Below are 15,927 nucleotides of genomic sequence, written 5' to 3'. Positions count from 1 at the left end.
ACGATCCCTACTCTATATCCAGATCTTGTCGGAGGCTGCACTGGAGTACGCTCTCTGGATCCCTGACTGAGAATTTTATTTCTGACATCTGTTCTGCTCCTGGATACCTTCTCACTAGATCAAGTGCGAGGGTTGGACAACCTTTGACAACCTGCGTTCATTGAAATATTCACATGTGAATAAGACCAATATACCAGACCATGAAATACCATCAAAAGGCTTTGTGAAGATGGACTTAATTAACGTTTGGTCCACAGCCAATAATTCTTTTATTTTAAATGACTTTTGTATGTCCTGAAGCCTGGAATTTTTTCATGTCAGAAACGTGGTTAAGTGCTGGTGGCTCAGTTTCACCCCTTGATCTTTCTCCTCCTGATTGTAAATTTTTTAGCTTACCTAGAATCGCTGGTCAGGGTGGTGGGATAGCTACTGTTTTTAATAATTGTTTTAAATGTAGACTTATGCCTGTAGATTATTTCTCCAGTTTTGAGGCACAGCTATTTAAAATTGAAGTTACTAATCCTGTACTTTGTGCATTTTTCTGTAGACCTCCAAGATATAATTAGGATTTTGTCCCGGAGTTTTCTGGGTTCTTATCTTTCATGGTGTCACACTCTGCTGATTCTGGAAGATTTAAACATTCATGTCTGCTGTCCGACAATGCCCCTGGTGAAAGACGGTCTCTTTTAACGTGGCTCAGGTGGTTTCTAGTCCCACACATCACAGAGGTCATATGTAGCACTTAGTTCTAACATGTGGCTTCCCTGTAAATAAAATAGAGATTTCTGATGAAAGCATTTCTAAATAGTTTGCAGTAGTTTTTGAAATTACACCTCTGCACCCACCTATCTCCTTCATTCAACCACCACGCTACTTAGATCCTGTAAATTCTGATAAAGCTCTGCAATTTTGTAATATCTTCTCAGACACTCACTTTGGTGACGGAAGCCCTCTCTGTTTGCTCTGATATTCATGGTCTGGTTAAACGTCTAGATTTTACTTGCTATGATACACAGGATCTGGTCACACCTTTACAGTTAAAGAGAGCTAAGGTTAAAGCCGGTGTTCAGCACTGGCTAATTTACACCACTCGTGTTCTCAGATAGGAATGAAGGAAGGCCAAGTGTAGGTGGAAAAAGGTTTCTTAAGAAATTCTCAGAACTCGTTTAAAGCACTACCAAAAGGCTGTGAGAGCAGCATAATCTAAATATGTATCTTGTTTAATTGCAAATGATGCCTCGAGACCTAGGGTGCTTTTTTAGCACCATGAACACTCTTTTAAACCCACCAGTGAGCTCTCTTTAGGCCAGTGCCCAGCCATCTTACTCTTTTTCAAAGCTTTTCCTCTTCTCAGCTAGCCAATATAGTCCTGCATATGAAACCTTAAAATTATCTGCTAGATATTTTATCTTCACACTTGTTTAAAGATACTTTCAGTGTCATTAGTCCAGTTGTTTTCGCTAATATTAACAATTGCTTAAAATCTAGTATAATGGCAGACAATTTTAAACATGCAGTTGTTCATCCACTGCTGAAGAAGCCTACTCTTGATCCCACAGGCTTTTTAAAATACAAGCCTCTTTCTAAGCTTGCATTCTTGTTCAAAATTACTGTATGGAAAAGGTGGTTTCTTTGCAGTTACTTTCATATCTGGGGGATTACAATCTATGTGATGTATTTCAACCAGGTTATTAAAAAATTCATAGTAAAGAATCTGCTTTGTTGAAGATGACAAATTATATTCTATTAACCTTGGACTTGAGTTCTTGTGAAATTTTAGTTCTACTGGATCTTAGTGCAGAATTTGAAACAGTGGACCACTGGGCTCTATTAGAATGGCTTGAGTATGAAGTCAGCATTCAAGGCTGTGCACTGAAATGGTTTGATCTACAGTACCTTAAAGGTAGATCTATGTCAATTAACATAGATAGTAACTTCTGTCAGCCAGCACCTCTCATACAAGGCTTTCCACAAGGTTCCATTTTGGCCCCTCTTTTATTTGCCCTAGATATGCTCCCTCTGTGGACCATCTTTTAAAAACATGGTGTCACTTACCATTGCTATGATACCCAGCTATACTTCAAACTCAGACCTGACATCATTTTATCGGTAAAAAAGCTGATAGAATGCTTTGATATTTTAAATATTGGATGGCACAAAGGTTCCTACAATTGAATGAAAATAAAACATTCAGGAATGATTCATAATGATTTCAGAAACCTGGGTATCATCTTTGAGTCACCACAAATTTTTGGTAAACAAATTTCAACAGTAGTAAAATCCAGTTTTAACCAACTGAGGCAAATCTCAAAACTAAAATGTTATCTCTCACAGAAGGACTTAGAAACAGTCAGTCATCCTTTTATTACATCTTGGCAAGACTATTTCAACTCCTTATATATGGGATTGCCCAAATCTGCTCTGTTGTGCCTTCAGCTGGTTCAAAAGATTTTTAACTATTACTAGAAAAAAAGGATCATATCTCTCCTGTGCTAATCTCTCTCCACTGGCTACCAGTGAGATTTCATATTGAATACATGTGCAATCTTCATCAGTCCCATTTGGCACCAACGGTATTGAGGTCATCTGGACAACAACAGCTCATAGTTCAAAGATCTCCGCTGAACTCTAGGAGAAACAGAGCTTTCTCAGTTGTTGCTCCTAGGCTTTGGAATGATCTGCCTCTCCACATCAGCTCTTCTTCATCTATCGAGGTTTTTAAAACTTGGCTTAAGGCCCACTTCTTCTCTTCCTTTTCCACTGTGTGTAAGGGTATGTGTGATGTTGGTAATTGATTGTTTTATTAATTTGTTCTTATACTATTGTTTGTATTGTGTTTATTTTATTGCTTCTTTTTACAGCACTTTGGCTCAACATCTGTTGTTTTATAATTCTGCTTGTCTTGACTTGCGTGCCCTGTGGTGGGCTGGCGCTCTGCCCGGGGTTTGTTTCCTGCCTTGCGCCCTGTGTTGGCTGGGATTGGCTCCAGCAGACACCCTTGACCCTGTAGTTAGGATATAGCGGGTTGGATAAAGGATGGGTGGATGGATGTCTTGACTTGATGATAGAGGAAACTGGGCTACCTAGACAACATCCATGAAGACAATCTATAAATTTAATACAATAGTATTATTTTACTCAGTTAAAAAAGTACCTTACAGAGGTCATTCTAATAATAAAAATCAGAAGATTCTGAAATGAACTTTCACAATATTGGCACTCCTGAATGAAATGCATGAAGCAGTCTAATTTTTCAGAGTTAGTTTACACTGAAAAATTATATTAAAATTGCATTCATCCATCAATCCATTTTTTGTCGAAGGCCAAAGTAATAGTGGGTGCAAAGCAGTAAGCAAAATTGGAAACCAGTCCATCATTGGGCACAATGATACAGATAGATAAAATTATACATTTTGAATCTTTTTACTACATTTTTGAATCATATCGCATTTTTGTTTTTCATTGCCTTCTAATGCCTTTTGGGTCTATAACTGTGAGTGTAAGGTATTTTCTGCCTACAGATGCTGTCTCTACTGGTTGTAAGTGTGAAGTATGGCACCTTCCAAAGATCTAAAAGATAATATTTTTCAAGCATTGCAGCTGGTATTTTCAGTTTTCAGTAAAAAGTCAGTGTATATTATTGAAGCTTCTTTCATCATTGTGATGCAATATATAGAACCACTAATTATGAATGTACACCACAAAAATATGATTTTTTTTTGCATTTTTTATAAATGGATTGTAATTGAGCAAGTTTTTCCTTACAATCTTTTTTTATCAAAATACAGAAATATTAAAATATTCATATTTGGCCTTTACACTTTCTAAGTTCATTATATAAAGACTGGAATGAGGCACAGTGGCACAATAGTGTAATATAACTGTTCACTTTGGCTTAGTAATTAACATTATTGTTCTTGTATAGAAATTCAATTATTCCCTTTGCATGCATGTAAATTCTGTATTAACAGATTTAATGATATACTGAGACTCTCAATTCCACTCTGTAAAATGAAAGAGCATAGGAAGTGTAGAGACTTTTACATTTTATTACATAAACAAAACGTTTTGCCATTGTGCATTCTCAGTCAATAACATTGTTTCATTTTTCATCTATCCATGGTCTGAACCAAGTTTTTCCTGCTTTGCACTTGATGCTGCTTACATAAACAGAGATATTCCATTTTTTTGTTCATTTAAAGCATCTCACTGGCATTTGCAATTGAGTCTGAAGAGTAAGATTTACCTGGATTTGAGAACTGGAGCAGCAAAAAGTACATTTAATTGACTAGTATTTATACAGGCAAGGGGCAAAACAGTAAATCCTTGATCAGTAAGCAAGTTTAAAGGGCAAAAAAACTTGAGATCTTTAAACCAATGTCTGTCATAACTGAAAGGAAATCTCTTTATTAAAGGTTTGTCAAAATTATTTTTTCATTTTGCACTGTCACAAAGTTCAGTTGTTAAGTGACATGCAGTCCTATCTTAAAATTGCACAACATACAACGCAAATTCTAAGCAAAAAGCCAAAAGAATGTTACAACAGAAATTTAAATGTATGCATTATCTTTTTATGCTAAACTGTGCAACAAAGACTTCCCATGTTCAATACGTCAAAGGTGGAGCCAGTGAGATTACATGACTAGTTGTTTTTCTTATACAATTTAACTCTTTCATTAACTTTATTATTGATAGAAGGAAGTTCTTACCAAAACAAGATATATGGTGCAAGTTGGACTACTCTATTTTCTTTATCTTGGTTGAGATAAAATGATGTAGCATGAGTTATATCAATTGTCCTAGTCTATATAAGTACACCTGTCACAATAATAGTTGGCATTTGTCATTGTCAGCTGAGGTGTTCATACATCGGTGCCCCCTCTGATCTGTCAAATAAAGTGATTTTTGCTGTTATTTAAAGGAAAATCTTCGGCTGTGGCCAAAAAACCGGAAACAAATGAAAACAAAAATACCATTGTTTCTTAATTTTTCTTACCTGTAAGATTTAAATTTGTGTTACAAATCATGTGGATACTGTACAGTACTATATAGAGTATAAACAAGTATGACATCCCTATAACACATTGCTCCCAGTTAATTCAATTGGAGAATGAATTAAGATTAACTTCATGGGCAAGCAGAGAATCATAAGAACAGCTGCAGGTTATTCATAGTTTTGAAATCAAACATATGATGTCCAGCATGTTCCATTGTCTCATTTTTACTCCTTAACTGAAAGAATCATAACTTTTATTAATTGTTTATCATTGTTTACACTGTTATTACACACCATATTTCATTTTAGAAATTGTTGAGCCTATCCATTCAGTGTACTATATTGCCTGCTTGGATATGTTCTAGATCTCAGGGCCTTCTACTAAAAGTTACATCTGTACTGCGACCATTTAAGGAATAATCTGATGCAAATATTTTTAAATGGTTAGAAGAATCTTCTAATGTTAAAACATTACTGTCACACAAAAATGTACACAGATAAACTTTTTTTTCTTATAACTAATGAGAAAAATAAGCAAGGTTTATGTTGGATGCATTTCAATGCTTTGCTTTAGGTGGTGTATAATGACAGTACTGTTAAGAGCTTCTGACACCAAAGTACAAGTGTCCTGAATGAAACTACACAGTAAAGAGTGGTGGAAGGAGAAAAGATTATGCTCAAGCCATTTAAAGTTAAGCAGAGGATGCAAGATCTATGCTTTCGGTAATCGCTGTACATTAAGGAGAAAGTGATCAATCATTTTGGCATTCACAAAAGCAATTGAATGAAATCTGTATATCTCTTGCAAGAGTACAGTATATTCATATCGCTAATCAAACAGTTTAACCATGTGTCAGATGCTGAAATGAATGAGACAGTGAAACAGTTTAAATAAGTATTGCATTCTTTGGATTGCAGAGTTAATTGATTACCTGTGAATACTCCTGTTAGGAATGTGAACAACATAAAATTATTTTGAACTAAATATTCTGCAGAGTGACCAGAATTTGTAGCAGCTGCAGGGAAACAAAATACAGGGGGGTGTGCTGGGGAGGCAGCATAAAGAAGTAGGACGCCTCACACCTGGACAAACTTGTGAGGAAGGCAGGCTCTATTGTATTAATGAAGCTGGACAGTTTAACATCTGTGGCAGAGCAACAGGCGCTGAGCAGGCTCCTGTCAATCATGGAGAATCCACTGCAACCACTGAACAATGTCATCTCCAGGCAGAGGAGTATCTTCAGTGACAGACTTTTGGGGGGGTTAAACGTTAACATTATTCAAAGTTATTGTCTATTTTTACCTGCATTTTTTATTACTCTTTAATTTAATATTGTTTTTTTGTATCAGTATGCTGCTGCTGGATTATGTGAATTTCCCCTTGGGATTAATGAAGTTTCTATCTATCTATCTATCTATCTATCTATCTATCTATCTATCTATCTATCTATCTATCTATCTATCTATCTATCTATCTATCTATCTATCTATCTATACAGGAATGAGCATGGGCTGTAACAAGCCCTATTGCTAGCCTGAAAAGAAAGATAAACAGCATAACTAGGCAGATTCCACAAGAAGTTGCTTCATTCCCTTATTACAGTATATGTTGTCAGTGTTGGTACCTGCCTACTAGAAGTGTAGCATTGTGATTTCCATGGCCAAATCTGATCTGTTACTTCTTTGATAAAAAAAATAGCTGATTCAGAATCTGTTTGCTTATTTCAACCTATTAAAATGTATGGAATTGTAACTGGGAAATTTCAGATCAATAACGCAAAATAACAAATTAGGATATATTGATTAAAACTTTGAAAATAGTCTTCTTTTCCTGTTTTGTATTTTCTTCCCTGTTTTAATTTATGGTCACATTGTCATGAAGCCTTTCCCAGCACTACTGTGTGCCAATGCAATATAAATTTAGCTTATGTACACTTATTCATACACACATACCATTACTCATTTATTTATTTTAACCTGGTTTGATAAAAAAGGCAGAGGTTTTCACTTTCCTGAATTCACCACAAGACCTCACTTGAAAGGTGCTTAGGGCCATATTTAGCGTGTCAGTCAACTTTCATGCTCAGTTAATTTGATTTGAATCTTGTTGAATATGGAGCTTTGAGTTTAATTTTTGCTTTCACACTGCTAATTTACAAAGCAAACTGTAATTGTTCATGTATATGTAAACCTTGCAAAAATCACACACCCGTCCAGTATTATGTTATGTGCATGCAAATAAAGACATAGTATGTTTCAATTTCAGCAATTGATATACTGTATCTGTTTGAGAAGAGTCTGCTCTAAACAACCATTTTAACTTTATTCATTTTATTTCTCCATCATTTGCTGCAGTGAGACTGAAGGACAACAGAAATACACAAACTCAGCAACGTGTTGCAAGCAATTTTCAGTGTCCTTTAGCAAATGAAAATATCCTATATAAAGTAATAGTAACACCTTAAGAAAACTGGGAGAGATAATCCATTTGGAACTCTGTGAAGGTTGGGAGCATACACTGATAGTGCGTTGCCATACCCACCACACAACGAACCATCTGGATTGGGACCGAGTGCAGTGGGTGATACCTCAACACCAGACTGTGTAGGTCACCTAAAAATAAGCTGAACTACGCAAAACTAGGAGCATGCTAGTTTTACAGTTCCATTTGCATCTGTCCATCTTCCAGCAAAGATAGGTAGAGGAGCAAGCAACAGGAAGAACAATGGTGAGCACACAAAAATACATGAAAAATAAAAGAAACACATGATGCATGATCATGTGATTATGCACAGTGATTTGCATGACCACATCCCTGTAATGCCATGTTGCAGTGACCAACTTTGATGCCTAGAACACAACAATGTCATCAGCCCAACATAACAAAAAATTAAATAGAATTGATCAACAACAAAAAGTAAAATATGTTTAAAGAACTGTATCGCTTGATACTCCCTGTGGATTTGTGATGTTGGCAGTATGTAAGGACAAAAAGTAATTTTATTTTTGTAAGGTACCCAAGTGTGCTAGACAGAATTAAATGTGTGATATGGTTAAAATACAAGAAAAATGTACATGCAAAAAACTCCTCTAAAATACCTTTAATATTAATTTCGTATTTTTTAGTAAAGTTTATGTTTTTGTCAAAGCTGCTTTTTGTTTATTTAGTCTTTTTGCTGTTTAAATATTAATTTTTCACAATATGTTATTAATATTGTTATATGAGGATGACATACTATGAGTTGCTTTCTATCTACTTGCGTTTTCTTTGTTTTTTTACTGTTTTTCTGCACAAGCTGCATTAATGTGTTGTGGAAAGACAGCCCCCTGTACACAGCCAGACAGACACCAAATGTCCAAAACATACATAATTTATTGCCTTCTTCTTACACGGCACCTCACAATGTTCTTCCAGCCAAACTCAGTCACTTCTTTCCTTCACCCTCTAAGTACTTCGCCTCTACTCCTCTCCTCTCAAGCTCCGTCTTCTCCCTCCCAACTCCTGCTCATACCATGGAGTGAGGCGGCACTTTTTATAATGCCCTGGATGTGCTCCGTGACGATCTTCTGGCGGCACTTCCTGGTGTGGCGGGAGTGCTGCATTCCAAGGCTCCCTGATCCTATGGGTGCCCCCTGGTGGTGGCCATGGGCCCCAACAGGGTTGAGCTTCTCTGCTCTGGTCCCATGACCCCCATACAGACCAGGGCGGCTGCCCTCTCATGGCCCAGGGGAGGTATTGTCCCTCTCCCTGTCCTTCCAGACATCCCGGCTGGACAGGATCCCCAGCCGTCTGCCACAGTGTACAACCATACAACATTCTTGGAATATTAGCAATAATGAATCAGTAATTCTCAGTATCCCAAAATTACCTAAAGATATTGTTTGTAACTTTGCATACTAACTGAACAATAATGACCATCGGCTCACCCAGTGAAAGGAGGGAAAGCGAGGTGGCATCCTGAACTGGCTTCCAATCCCCACCATCCTGCTGACTAACCTCCAGTTCATAGAAAACAAGATTGACTAGCATCACTGCTGCATCAGCTTACAAAGGAACTTCCGTGAATGCAATGTTTTCAGATTCACTGAGGTAGAACCAGCCTCCCAATTCCATTTGCCGGTATAGGAATACCTGATGATCAAGTGCCACCCGTTCTACCTGCCAAGAATGATTTCCTTTGTGCTAGTCACAGCTGTTTATGTTCCACTGGAAGCTCTGGCTGTGGCTGCACTGGACGAACTGTACACCATCATTTGTATACAGGAGAGTCAGCACCAAGAAACAATGTCCATCACTGTGGGGGACTTCAACTACTGCATCCTCAAGAAAGTCCTCCTCAAGTTCTACTTGCATATCACCTGCACCATGAAGGATGACTAGACACGATCACTGCTACACCACAGTTAAAGATGCCTACAAGTTTATCCCATGTAAATGCTTTATCAAGTCTCACCAATTCTGACCATCAGTGCTTCAATTACCTTTTTATAAACAAGTAATAATGCACACTAAGCCAGCGATAAGGGAAGTACAGCGTTGGACTTTGTAATATGAATCCAAGCTACAGGACTGTTTGGATCTGACTGACTGGTCCAACTTTAAGGATTTTTCTTAGAGTCTAGATGAATATGTCAACTTTGTGGCAGATTATGACAGATTCTATATGGACTTGTTTGTACCTACCCAAACTGTCTGCTCCTACCCTAACCAGAACCTCTGGGTGAAAAGCTCTGTTCACCTGGACTGAGTGACTAGAATGATGCTTTTAATTTAAATGACATGGAGTACTACAAGAACTCCAGGTTACAAGCTATAGGGAACAATTAAAGCAGCAAAGATTCATTGTCGAAACAGGTTGGAAATTGATTTTGGCAGCAGTGATCTGCAATGATTGTTTAAAGATCTGCAGGTGATCAAGGACAACAAAACCTTAGCATCTGTGCTCACTGACAACTCTGCCTCTTTCTCCAGATTAGCTAAATGACTTATTTACTCCTTTTGTTTATTACAGCTCAGGCCTTGTGAATATTGCGCCGTTTCCAGTGGTACAGGTAGGCAGAGCTGTTCAGCAGGTTTCAGAGATCAATAGGAGTAAAACTTTTAAACGGATGAAACCCCACAAAGCCGCTGGCTCAGACAGATCCTGTCCCGTGTCCTGAAGGCATGTTCCAACCTGCTGTTATGGGTGCATGCCGATATCTACACCTTGTCCCTGTCTTTGCGCACAGTGCTGCAGTGTTTCAAGTAAACCACAATCATGCCTATACCAAAGAATTCTGCTGTTTCCTACCTTAATGACTACTGGCCCACTACATTAACCGCCATGATAATAAAGTGTCTGAAGAAACTGATCCTGATCCACATTAACCACAACATTCCTGATACTATGCATCCACTTTAGTTACCAAGCTGGTGCCACAGATCTGTGGATTATGCAATTTCTCTCATCCTACAAATTGCAGTGGGATATCCATAAGGAAAAACACCTTTTCTGTTCATTCTGTTCTTTAACACCAACTATATCTGTGGCTGTGTGTTCGACTTTCTGACAAATAGGCCCCAGTCAGTGAGGATTTGTAACAAAAACACTTCCACACGGTCCACAAATATCTGTGTCCCCCAAAGGCTGCTGGCTCAGCCCAATGCAATACAGTCTATTCACCTATGATTGTGCAGCAAAGTATGAGTACAACAGCATCATAATGTTTGTGGATGACACCACCATAATTGGTCTCATCAGCGACAATGATAAAGATGATAAGGAGGTAAAAGACCTGACTGTATGGTGCCATGACAACAACCTCTTCCTGGACATTGACTGTTGAGTCAGAAGTTTTCTTTTCTTTTTTAATTTTCTTGCTTTTTTAGTTATGCTGGTCTGTGTTCAGACCATAGTGTTTATTTATTTATTTATTTATTTAAAGAGCTTCTGTAAAAAGCCAAATTTTCCCCTGGGGACAAGTAAAGTTCTAGCTAGCTATGGGGTAGAAACCAAAGTACTGGTGAACATCTACCACTGCAGTATTGAAAGTATCCTGACCGGATGCATCACAGTGTGGTTTAGTTACCTGACGTGCCAGGATCGCAAGCTCCTACAAACTACTGTTCACACTGATCCTGAAGTCATTGGGCCTGAACTTCCACAGCTTCGTACCAGCTACTCCACCAGATGTCTGAGGAGGGCTGAATCCATTGTCTCTGCTGCTAGCCATCCAGCTCATCCCTTGTTTTAACTTCTGCCTTCTAGTAAATGCTACAAGAGCCTTACCAAATGGTCCATCTACGTTAGGGACTCATCTTCCCCCAGGCCAAAAGGTCACTTAACTCTCAGTGACCTGCTCTTACGTCCCCTGTTCTGTACCAACCTGCTGCTTTATTTCTAATTCTACTGTATGTTACACATGTATTGTCATCTGCACTCACCCAAACTTGTTTTATACAATCTGTATGTCTGTACAGTCTTCTTTTTTACATTAGGCCATTCTTCTACTACTCATTTATTTGCATTTATTTATTTATACATCATCCTATTTTCTTATTGCTGGTATATACTATACTTCCCTGCCAAACAACAGTGACACAAGAATTTCACTATTCTTTTATAGTGTATGTGACAATAAATATCTAATCTAATTCATTTTTTGTTTTTGTATGTATTTTATTTATTTAGTATGGGCTTGTTTATTAGTTATTTTTCAGTTTTGTTTTATGTGCATAATGGCTGGCTTCTCAGTAAGATAAGACATTTAATATTGCCCCTTTGATCAAAATTGTACGTTATCTGTATGATGTAACATAACACGATTACTCAGGTGACAGTGGGTACCCGCTGAAGGCGTAGCTTCTCACCCATCTTGCCAACCCACTGACTGAACAAAAGTGATGTTATAATGACCTCCACACTCAGGCTTGGGCAGTGGTAGAATGTACTATAGGAAGGCTTAAGGGTTATTGGTGCTGTCTGCATAAGACTAGTGGAGTGCTGTTCTATAGTCCAAAGAAAGTGTTTCACATCATGCAAGCATGTAGCATTCTACATAATATAACATACAATCGTGGCTTGCCTATACCTGAAGAGATGCGATATAATGACCCTGACCCTGAACCACCAAATTATCAGTCACATTGGACAATGTTACAATGTCTATTGAATGTAATTAACTGAATATAAAAACAGGTAAGCAGATGCACCATTTATTTTTTCACAAATTCGTTTAATTTGTGTTCAGTATCACACAGTACTACCTTTACATTCTGTAGTTTGTTGGCTACATCTCTCACTGCATCTACTAATGTATTTTGTGATTCCAGAACGGCGTCCGTCAGTACATGCCCAGAGATCACCCAGCTATTTCCTTGGCAATCTAAAATTATGTTTTCACAGTCTGGGTATTGAGAGTTGTTTGATGTGGGGAAGATATTAATTTAAGTGATGTTAGCATAAACACAAAAATATTTAATGTCATAGTAATAATTTCTAAACTAAAATATCTGTTCTAATTTTTAAGTTTTCTGTGTGTTCTTTCTTTACTATGCCATTTTACTAGAGTTCTGACGTCCCCTGCTGGCTTGACTTAAGCAATAAGCAACAGCAGCTTTCCTGTACTCTTTTCTGCATTCTTTGAGTTTGAAATCTGTCTGAACTTTTGATTTTCATAAAGGTTTTTGCTTGCTATATACATTAGAAGCAATATTCTGTTAATTTAATTCACTGAACACAGATCAAGAAACATTAAATGCTATGTATTGTTCTGAGATGTTATTAGTAGAATAAGATATTTTAACACCCATTAAACTTTTTCCCAGAGAATGGTTTTAACTATCTTTTTCTGTGAAGGCACCAGGAAATACAGTTGATTTTTCATACCAGGATTAAGTTAAATTAACAAAACACAATTAATTGAAGAATCTATAATAGAACAAAAGAGCTTTTGTTTGTGACATATTCAGCAAGCAAAATGGATTTGTTCTATGTCTCAAAATATCTTCAACTTTTCCAAAATGTATTATGCAAGTTTACCTGTATCTTAGTAATTTAGGACACTTCTATTTGTACGATGCAGCTGCAGCAAATAAAAGTGCACAGAGAGTGCACATTTTGATAACTGACAGCCACTTAAATGAAAGGGAACATTCCGGCACCACTTCAGTCAATGTGATCTGTCACAACTGGGTGAAATGACAGTAAAGATAAACAGCTGAAGAACTGCTGTGATGATAGACAATGACCCCTAGCCATTAAATTGCTGCAGAGGCTGAACAGATGGCGAGGTTAAAAGCTAATAGAAAAAATTCATCCATCCATTTTTGAATCCTCTTTTTCCATTACAAGGTAGCTAGAAGTCAGATGCCTGTGGCACTGAGTACAAGATAGGATGCAACACTTGCTGGAATGCGAGTCCATCACAAGGTACATTTACATGCAGTGGGATAATTTTGAGTTGATGACCTAATTCCTCATAGACAGAGATTATATGAAACCTGGTCTCTAGAATTGTGAGGCAGCAATTTTTATTTTGAAGTATAACAATATGATTTTCTATTATTTCAGAACATTACTCTGTGAAATATTCAAATGACACAAGATCCTTTTTAACACAGTTCTTGATCAGGGTGTGAGGCATACGGCATCATCATAGAAGCTTTCAGCTCTAAGTTGATAACATACAAAAATGAATTCCTTGCAGTTCTGAGTGGACAAAATCCATCTTAACTGCTATATATGAAGAATGGGTAAATTAGAAATAACAGAAACGTTTTCTTTTTGCAATTTTACAGTAATGCACTCCTGTGTTACCATGTTTTGGGTTTCCATAACCCTTAAATGGATAGGAGATACTATATTTTAAGTCTTCACTTTGTTAATTACTCACTTATTTATTTTCTTATTTTTATTTTTCTAATATTGAAGTTATAAGTATTGCCTGTTGTCTTTGCAAAATATTTTATTGATATTCTAAAAAAAATGCTGCTTGCCTAATATCACTTTACTAAGAATATGGAAAAAAAATAGTAGATATTTGGAACATTTATATTGTAATAACTTACAAAAGCTGGAATGCCAAAGGTAGATGACAGCCTGATTGAATACTGATGAAAAAATCGTTTTTATGCAGTAACTAAAAAATATGGTTTTGTCTTTTCCATTCATCTGGATTGCATTCAGGTGTTAAAAAACCAAAGCTATTTTAAATGTCAGTAATCGCTAATAAATACTGTGCCTCACAACAGAATAATAAAGGACAGAGCCCAAAGGTAGCACATGTTTGTTGCAGGTCACATTTGTATTCTTGCTCACACAGATCATTTAATGCCCAGTTAACGTATTAATGTGTCTGTGATATAGCAGGAATCTGGAGAGCATAGATGAACCTTTAAATCCTTGGAGTGATTATGAATATCCCTCACAGAAAGCAGGGGAGCTCAGCTTCAAAGTAAGTACTTCAAGAACTGACATGCAGTATTGCAAAAAAGGTCTTTTAACGGGGGAAGAAAACTTTCAGACTTTAGTGCTTGCGTAATGAGGAAATTAGGAAGTGCACATGTGAACAAATGTATGATGTACCTTTCTTATATTCTAAAGTTTATGGGGTCACTTGAATTAAGAGACTTTTCTCTTATAGCTTAGCTGACTATGGAGATTGTTATTTCCTGATCTGCAGTGGGGAGGGTGTAACAATGGCTTGGACCCAATTTCACTTTCTGAAGTAAACAAACGTCAAAACACTAACTAGGCAGGTAGTGAGTAAAGTGCTAGAAGGAACTTCATGAAGGTCATCAGCTCAAACTTCAACTACCATTTCATCATTTGACTCAAACCTATTCATTTAAACCTGCCTATGCTCTGTAGAAAGCAGTGAAGATTAATGAGTTTCAACGCATCACTGTGGTTTATATATTTAATAAAATGTGCACTAATAAAAATAGCCTGCTCATACATACCTGTATTACAGTATTATTATTTCTTCCATGTTACAGTGTTCATTTTTTCTTTTTGTTATACATCGCTTGCCATTGTTTTTATTCTACCAGGACATAGACCGAGACAATGTTTTTGTTTTAAAGAGACTTCTAGAAAAGGATATGAAAAGCCCCTAGTTAGACATTGGTTTATTATAGCTGAACAATGTTATCCTAAAGATACAGAAACTGTTACCACACCCTGGCATGTTGAGGGTTCACAGGCACTGGACCCTGGAGAGGCTGAAACACCACACAGATGCTGATCTGCTCCACCCTTGGACACTCAAATTGCCTCCCAGTATATCCATCCACCTGGAAATATAAGCACACTCCTACAAACAACATCTGGAGAAGATATCAGGATAACAAAGAGCACTTCAGATGACTGCATTCATCTCTTTGGTCTCCTGACACAGTCTCTTTGTGGATTTGTATACTGAATGATTCTTTGTTACAATTTAAGTGTAAACTTGTTATATGTGTCATGATTGATTTGCGTTGTTGTTGAGGTTATTTGGTCACTGTTGCGGCTGTAAGGTGGCACTTTACGTGGAACAACCTCTCCACACTAAACACGGTCCATTCAAGGAGCTAATACTCCCTGCTAGTACTCCCTGCTGGACAACTGCTCCAAATGAGGAAATAGTTTATATATTTTTTTTACTGTTTTGTAATTGTAGAATTGTATCTACCATAGAGCAAATTCTGTAATTCCCTTTCAACCTTTCAGTGTAAGATATGAATCTGCCCATTTTCTAACTAATTATTTAGACTACAGAACCAATTTAAGCAACAGTGGACCCATTATAGAAACCAGTTCAAAACAGGATGACACACCCTCACAGAGCACCGTGTCAAAATATCCAAGCTCACTCAGACTTATTTATCAGTGGCAATCAATATAACGGCATGTTTTTTGGACTGTGGGAGGAAATCTGCATGAACACATAGATAACATGCAGACTTC

The sequence above is a fragment of the Polypterus senegalus genome, chromosome 7 (genome assembly GCF_016835505.1).
Source record: "Polypterus senegalus isolate Bchr_013 chromosome 7, ASM1683550v1, whole genome shotgun sequence".
In the NCBI taxonomy this organism is placed as follows: domain Eukaryota; kingdom Metazoa; phylum Chordata; class Cladistia; order Polypteriformes; family Polypteridae; genus Polypterus; species Polypterus senegalus.
The sequence above is the reverse complement of the archived record's forward strand: the minus strand, read 5'-3'. Positions refer to the sequence as shown.